Genomic DNA, 8,856 nt, shown 5'->3' with positions numbered 1-8,856 from the left:
TTAAATTGCGTATGGCGGCCCAAACACTATTAAAACGGACACACGCCGCTAACACGCATGCACGTGCATGCACGTCGTATATAAGTGCAATAATTTTGAACTTGTACATTTTGTATAAAATGGGTGCAAAAAATTATTCCACTTTTTCGTGTATTATTCTCCCTTCAAAGTTCAATGGCTGCTCCTGCATCAGTGTCGAGCGTTCTCAAGACGCAAGATTGAGTGAGTGAGTGAGTTTGGTATTACGCCGCTTTTAGCAATATTCCAGCAATATCACGGCGGGGGACACCAGAAATGGGCTTCACACATTGTACCCATGTCAGGAATCGAACCCAGGTCTTCGGCGTGACGAGCGAACGCTTTAAACAGTTGGCTACCCGACCGGCCTCAAGACGCAAGAGGCGGAGAGCACAAAACGATACATTTCTGGTTGTTATTGTTATTTTAGCACAGATGGCAGAGCTCCAGATTGGCTGCGCATTTGCGTCAAGTACGCATATAAATCGCCATTAGTCAATCACTTTGGGTTGCCTGTGTTCAAATGCACAGGGGGCGGTCGGGTAGCCTAGTGGTTAAAGCGTTTGCTCGTCACGCCCAAGACCAGGGTTCGATTCCCCACAATGTGTGAAACCCATTTCTGCTGTACCCCGCCGTGATATTGCTGGAATATTGCTAAAAGCGGCGTAAAACCATACTCACTCACAACAAATGCGCAAGGAAAATGTCAAAATCCCAATGGTGTATCAACACCATCTGCTTAATTACCCAATGTAGACTTTCCAAACTGCGTACCTAAATGTCTTTACAAATCTTTGTTTACTGATCAAATGCAGGCATGCCACATACATGAACTCTACTGAATGAATAATGCACCAAAAATGGGTTGTTAGTTCATGCGATATGTCGGGGGAACGGGTGGCCCAGTCGTCTAAGGCGCCGCTATTCGCCGTGCAGAGTTGCGTCCCTTGGGCACGCCAGAAACTTATGATTGTGGGTTCGAATCCCGGTTCGCCCCGATTATGTTTCTAGGTTTGTCAGCACCATACCCGTGCTCGTGGGTTTCACCGAAGTGGTAAACATCTTAGACCTGCATCACTTCGAGTTTTCCTCCCACATTAAGCTGACACGCCGTGATATAACTGGAATACTGTTAAAAGCGGCGTTAAACCCATCTCACTCACTCACACTCATGCGATATGTCACACACATTGGGCAGCACACGGATATAGGTGTAAAGAACCCAAAAGACTGGACCCAAGGGAGTAAAAACATATTGAATACCGAAGAAAGCGTACTAATACCCAGTGTGAATAAATACTCACTGCCTTATGAGATGGCCAAAAGATTTCTTTTCCCGAAACCAGATTTCTTTTTCAGCAGGGGTGGTCGGGTATCCTAGTGGTTAAAGCGTTCGTCACGCCAAAGACCCGGGTTCGATTCCCGACATTGGTACAATGTTGGAAGCCCATTTCTGGGGCCCCCCGCCGTGATATTGCTGGAATATTGCTAAAAGCGGCGTAAAACCATACTCACTCACTCACTCACTCTTTTCCAGCAAAAGATAAGACTGGACACTAAGCTACACCATCTTTTCAGACCTATATTGGCACTTCCCTTGTACTTGTCTATAAACCATCAAACGAAATGAATTAAAAACCAATAAGAATTTGAGCATGCCGATTTTCAATTTTTCAGCGAAAGTGATCCGAAAGGCCTTGACCGCAAGGTAGCAACGGTGTCACCGGACGATGGGCACAATACACCCAGTACAAAGCTCATGATAGCAAAGTAAGGTCGATACGATTATAAATGTGTGGTGCTGACATTATCTGTGTGGTGAGGGTTTGTAACTTCCATGGTTTGTAAAAGATTATTTACCAATATCTTCCGTTGAATGACCTTGACCCAAGGGAAACTTACTCCGACCAGACACCCATCATCCCGACAGTCAGCATTGATGAGTTCTAATACGCAGGCGCAATAGGGATACTTATACTGAGGGCAGATTTCAATTGGAACTGGAGTACAGCTCTAGTAGTGACTTTATTTCAGCTGCTAATACGTGTAGGAACATAGGAAATTCAGCTGACCATCCAGATGTTCCCCGTCAACTTTTGCCAAGAGCTGATCACGTGGACAGTGCAACCTCGGTGACGTACATCACCAAGCAGGCCTTCGAAGCATGAATGGAAAATATTGTATAGATCACCCAAAACAGGCTTCGAAATGAGATGCTGCAGTAAAATTTCATCACACACCATTGTGACGTCATCGGTTACCATGGCATTACCACCCGTGATGATTCGGGGTAGAATAGGTCTTCAGCAAACAAGACGTAAAAGACGACTATGCTTGTCGTAAGAGGCATCTAACGGGATCGGGTGGTCAGGCTAGCTGACTTGGTTGATTCATGTCATCGTATTCCAATTGCATTGATCGAAGCTCATGATGTCAATCACTGGATTGTCTGGTTCAGACTCCATTATTTACAGACCGCCGTCGTATAGCTGGAATATTGCTAAGTGCGACGTTAAACAACAAACCAAACCAAAACCATGGCGCTACTGTCAAATGACATCACTAATCTCTGCCACTAAAGTTGGTTGGATGCTAAATAGAATCTGACCCTCAGATATAACCACTCGAGTCGATGAACGTGTATCGAGGAGTGTTAAGCTTTTATCGACGACTGGTGATATATCTGATATCAAATGACATTAGGGTGATATTCCCTGGACAATGTTTATGTTGCATCACTGGTGCCTTGACGGAATAGTTGATGGAAAGTGCCTCGATCACCACTGCCCTGTCATCTTGTCACAGTCCATATGTTGTAATGGCTTTATGTCGTTCATTCCTCTAAATGACACTGCTTAAAAGTGTAGTTTGTAACGGCGAACAAGAACCGGATAGGCAAGACGCATAATAGACTGGTTCCAATGTTGGATCGCGCAACAAGCATAGGGAATTTAGCCAACAGGCGGCGGTCAAATATCAAGTACAAATATGTACAGTGCCAGTTACAGGTGCGCATGCGTAGCGTCCTTAATTACGAATGTAAATTAACATAAAGACACGACTACATCTTTTTGGCGATAACAATGATAAAATACTGCTTTGTAATGTTACTTCACAAACAAGCAGTGTGATATCGACGACCAATGTTAAGTGCTTTTAGGTGTCGTCCAATCGCAGCCTACGCCCTTATAGTCGATTTGATAGACAGAAGCCCAGTCAATCCCATGTAGCATTATTGCTAAACCATCGACATCATGTTCTTTATTCGTCTGTATGTACACAAGACTGGGTCTTGCTTAAAAAGCAAACGAGACCCAGGCGAACACTCATCAAGTAAAACGATGAACACCGGACCTATAGCTGGGACATTTGACAACCACTGCCTGATGACGACCAGTGTGATATATTGGGGGGAGAGGCGGCGAGGGCCGTGAAGGGGGTGGGGGTGGGGGGGGGGGGGGGGGGAGTAAGGGCTGCTAGGCTGAGACTGGGATGAGTAGAGGCTGCAAGGGCTTCGAAAGGCGGAAGGGGGGATGGGGGGGGGGGGAGAAGAAGCGGCTAGGGCCGTGAATGGGGGGGGGGACTAACGGCGGCTAGGGCTGAGAATGGGGGAGTAAAGGCTGCAAGGGCTTAGAAAGGCGGGAAGGGGGTTGGGGGAGGGGGGGGGGGAGAAGAGTGGACAATGGTGGACTTAGAAGTGAGTATTTTAATAATTGTATGCTCTGGGATCTTGGAGAAACTTTGTGTTGATGATTGATCAGGGAAACCATTTATTCAGGGATTATTCCAGGAACGTGTTAAGGTGGAGTCATTGGCTACATTGTTAATATATGTATATACGATCCCCGGTGTATTGCAAATTTAGCTGATTTAGCACGTTAACATGTATCATTTTGTAAATAAATTACACAGTCGACCACTTCACGATCTCCCAGCTCTAGTACTTTTAGATTCGTTTCAGAACTCCATATGTATTTTAACTAACGGCTTCTGAGCATGCGCAGTCTTACGTCACATGTGGTCGAGTACTGTTTACCTTTTTTCACCTTGGAACAAAAGTAGAAAGTTCAGTGAGAATGTTCCTACACTAGTTTACCGGTACGGCAAAGGAGATACATCTGGACTATTGCTGTCTGCGGCATCATTTGACAATTGCCGTGTGAGAAAAAGTGCCCTCGATAACCCACTGCATTATTACTCTTTACTATAATGATAATAACCTTGTATCACACCCTCGATTATCCAGTGTCCACTATATCCATACAATAGTGAAATGTACCCGGGACCAACAATTGCTCCGTTTGGAAGTGACGTCACGGTCACGGAAAGGGTCGAATGAGGACGAATCAAATCAAAATGACTCTTCGGAACGAATTGCCGTCTCTGACTGAACAGGTTTCAAATCTATAAAGTGACCCTACAACACTGGGCACCGACCAACCTCTGTGTTGAATCAGGAACGAATAACCGCCATTAGTTAATTACAAGTTGCCACTTCTGAATCTCGAAGCGATTATTTTTTGTCAAAATATATGTATAATCAAGACTGTACATAATGTGAATTAAATATATGCGAACTATTTGGATTCCTGTGTTTATTGTCAAACAGTCCGAAGAAAGGCCATTGAAATCCAGCTACAGAATTTTTACACCATACAAGAGAGCCTCGAAAAATACTGTAGATCACCTAGTTATATATTCAGTACGGAAAGATTATTCTCTCGGTATTGTATTTATTTCTTCAGATGATCTGTTTGCGAGCGAGTAGATAATTTGGGTTTACGCAACGTTGAACAGTATTTCATTAAATCGGGAAAACCTGGGAACGAAGTGATAACAGTAGAATCTGTCTAAACCGGACTCTGATTAATCCAGGTCTCTGTCAATACCGGACCATGTGTACTGTCCCCAATTTAGTTTCGCATGAGATACCAAGGGGCGTATCTCTTTGACAGAATCGGATTTCTGTAAAATGCATAATTCTGTCTAAAACGGACCTGCATTCCGGTCCCCCGGAGGACCGGTTTAAACAGTATCTACAACTTTGTAGAGGTGAGAGTGAGAGAGTATGGTTTTACGCCACTTTTAGCAATATTCCAGCAATATCACGGCGGGGGAAACCAGAAATGGGCTTCACACATTGTACCCATGTCGGGAATGGAACCCGGGTCTTCGGCGTGACGAGCGAACGCTTTAACCACTAGGCTACCCGACCGCCCCTTGTAGAGGTACACTGCTGACAACCCACTGATCATAATCAGTACTCTTCTGTTACTTGAACCCACAATCGTATATAGGTGAGTGAGTGAGTTGGGTTTAACGCGTGCGGATATGGTGACAAACCTGGTAACATTATCGAGGCAGAACGGGATTCGAAACCACGATCCGAGGTTTCTGGCGCACCCAAGGGACGCAACTCTGCAAATTTCGGCTCCTTTAGCAAATGGGCCACCCTGCCGAAAAATCTTATGTAACACACTGTCACGAATAATACTGATGGGCAGTGTCCATGCTCCTTCTTACTGATATTCAATATTTGAGATAAAAGAATTAATACGATTACCTTTCCCCATGCTTTACGTAAGTAAGTTGGGTTTAACGCCACTTTGAACAGTATTCCAGTTATATCACGGCGTGTCACTTTAATGTGATGCAGGTCTCAAACCCACGAACACGGGTATGGTGTTGACAAACACAGAAACATAATCGGGGCGAACCGGGATTCAAACACATATTCATAACTAGGGTTCTGGCGTGCCAAAGGGACGCAACTCTGCACAGCGAATTCCGGCACCTTAGACGACTGGGCCACCCCTACGATATTTGAGGTTAATGGAGCACAAGTAAACTATAGTTTGCTGTCTTTGTACTGTGCAAGACTGACATGAATAAGTATCACCGTTCTACACATCTGCCAGGAACTATTCTACCTGAAGGGGGGCACGGGTGGCCCAGTCGTCTAAGGCGCCGCGATTCGCTGTGCAGAGTTGCGTCCCTTGGGCATGCCAGAAACCTATGATTGTGGGTTCGAATCCCGCTTCGCCCCAATTATGTTTCTAGGTTTGTCAGCACCATACCCGTGCTCGTGGGTTTCACCGAAGTGGTAAACGTCTTAGACCTGCGTCACTTCGGGCTTTCCTCCCACATTAAGCTGACACGCCGTGATATAACTGGAATAATGTTAAAAGCGGCGTAAAACCCAGCTCACTCACTCACTCGTTATAAATTAAGGTGGCTAAGTGTGTTTGGAACGACACACAATATATCTACCTGAAGACGAACACATGAGATTGGGCTTCCGGGAGACCTCAGCTGCCACTACAACTGCCTTTCTACGGTAACTGGGGTATCAATGGGTGTGGACAGCACCCGCAACTCATTCTTACACTTCACCATGAATGCGGAAGGTTATACTTTCCCCACTACTCGGAACTCTCGGACCAGCAAAATACACCCCTATATCTACTGACCACATTCTTCACAGAGAAAGTCCAGCATAGCATGGCTTTCTCAGAATGGAGTCCACGTGACCACGGACAGTTGTAGCGTGTAGCCGAGTTGAGGCAGCCTGCATGCATTCGTCAACACTCGCCCCTTTCCGTAACCTGCAAAAAGACTCGTCCCCCATTCGTCAACACTCGCCCCTTTCCGTAACCTGCAAGAAGACTCGTCCCCCTATCGATGAATGTTATGTGCGAAAATACGACAAACCAATCAGAATGCGCGTATGATTTCAAGTTCTTCGTCAAAGAATCCCCCAGAAATAATTTTTGATTTTACATATGTCTTGCATGTAAAAATATACAAAAGACACAGTTAAATGTGTTCAATCATACTGTACTATTCCGCACGTCCCGATGTGCTTTAAATTGCATCTGACATATACATAATATATGGGGAAAGTGTGTGAACCATTACGCAACGAGTTGACAATTGTTTTAGGTATGCCCGTTTGCGCTAAGACGGAACCCGGTCGCAAACATGGCAACGAGAGGGGCACGAGTCGCTATTCGGCTTGTCCCGGAATAACACGAGATGGTCACGAATGAGCCTACATGGTTCCCTGGGTATGCTGCGCTGGCGCTACCCAGGAAACCTGGCTGATGTCGAGGCTACTTGGTCGTCGCATAACCAACAGTTCCTACCTACTACAGCCGAAGGCTGTATAAACGGAGTATATATCATACTACCGGAGTACATATCATATTAAAACAAAATGATTCTGTCGGTATAATAACGTTGTTTGGAATGTAACCAATGTCAGGACACTTTGGTGGTCTTATATGCATCGGTGGATGATTTTACTTCCTGATACAAGTGGGGGCACGGGTGGCCCAGTCGTCTAAGGCGCCGCGATTCGCTGTGCAGAGTTGTGTCCCTTGGTCACGCAAGAAACCTATGATTGTGGGTTCGAATCCCGCTTCGCCCAAATTATGTTTCTAGGTTTGTCAGCACCATACCCGTGCTCGTCGGTTTCATCGAAGTGGTAAACGTCTGAGACCTGCATCACTTCGGGCTTTCCTCCCACATTAAGCTGACACGCCGTGATATAACTGGAATACTGTTAAAAGCGGCGTTAAACCCAACTCACTCACTCACTCACACTCCTGATACAAGTATCGATCACAGTCGCACACTAAGTAAATATATCGATTCATACCTTACATGTATACTTTAATGGCTATTCCCCCAAACCATAATTTATAGCGAAAATTAGTAGTGAACAAGAAAATATTTTCATGCACTGCACCAAGTGTAAATCGTCAGTGTGCCAGGCATTTGACCATCCTGTGTATGAAAAAGAGGACTTACGCACCACAGATAAGAGCACATACAAGTATCGTGATACATATCAGATTGCACAGATGGTTTATCGTCCCAGCCCTACTTTCTTGTATAAAGGGACTTGTGTTTACATTAAAACAAAGTCACTGTGATCTTCGAATATGTATTGTTCTGCCGATTTTAGAACATGCCGAAAAATGATGTCACGGTAAAATTCGTCTTTTTTGTCAAAATGGTATATCATAAAGCTCATAAAGATCGAATTAACTAGGTTTCATTTAATTTATGTCCCAAAGTTCGTGTCCTACAAATAAATATTTACCTAGATCTTAATCATGACTTTGTTTTTCACCAGCTTTGTATACTTGGAAAAACCAGTGTACACCACCAGGCATTATTTATTGAAATGCCGGTGTTGATTAGAACATATTTGTTTTAAAATAAACCATTCGTTTATTCTCCTTGCAGTGTTTTATTGAATGATAAACAACGACTATCAGAAGTTTATTTCTTACATGAGACATCAACATTATTTACAACTTAATAAAGGACATAAAAATTACAAACTTTAAAAATATGAACCCGTATTTACATCACGATGACTCCCTCAAATCAACCCGATCTCGGCAATGAGTATCTGCGTTGCCCCGCTGCCCTGGGATTTTGTCTGGGGATTACATATTTTTTAAGCTACAGCTGCAAAACCAGATATTTTATCCATTAAAACTTAATGCCGAGCGCCAGACAGGGTAACAACAAGTACCATCTTTTAACGTCTTTTGGTATGACGCGGCCGGGGATCGAACTCCTGACCTTCCGCTCTCCGGGCGGACGCTCTACCACTAGACCACGGAGGCGGTCTTGTTTTCCATTAAAAGTATGACCCTGAATATTATTTTTTAAGAATAACACATAGCAACAACATATTTTTTTGGGGGGGGGCAGACAGCTACTTTATTTTTCAACAGTCAAATGGTCCGCCCCTTCCCTCTATATCTCTAACACGCATGGGACATTTATGTACAGAACAAAGGAGTTGTCGCCCTTTGGCAC

The sequence above is a fragment of the Haliotis rufescens genome, unplaced genomic scaffold (assembly GCF_023055435.1).
Source record: "Haliotis rufescens isolate VD_foot unplaced genomic scaffold, xgHalRufe1.0.p SCAF_24, whole genome shotgun sequence".
NCBI lineage: Eukaryota > Metazoa > Mollusca > Gastropoda > Lepetellida > Haliotidae > Haliotis > Haliotis rufescens.
Note: the sequence above shows the minus strand (reverse complement) of the source record.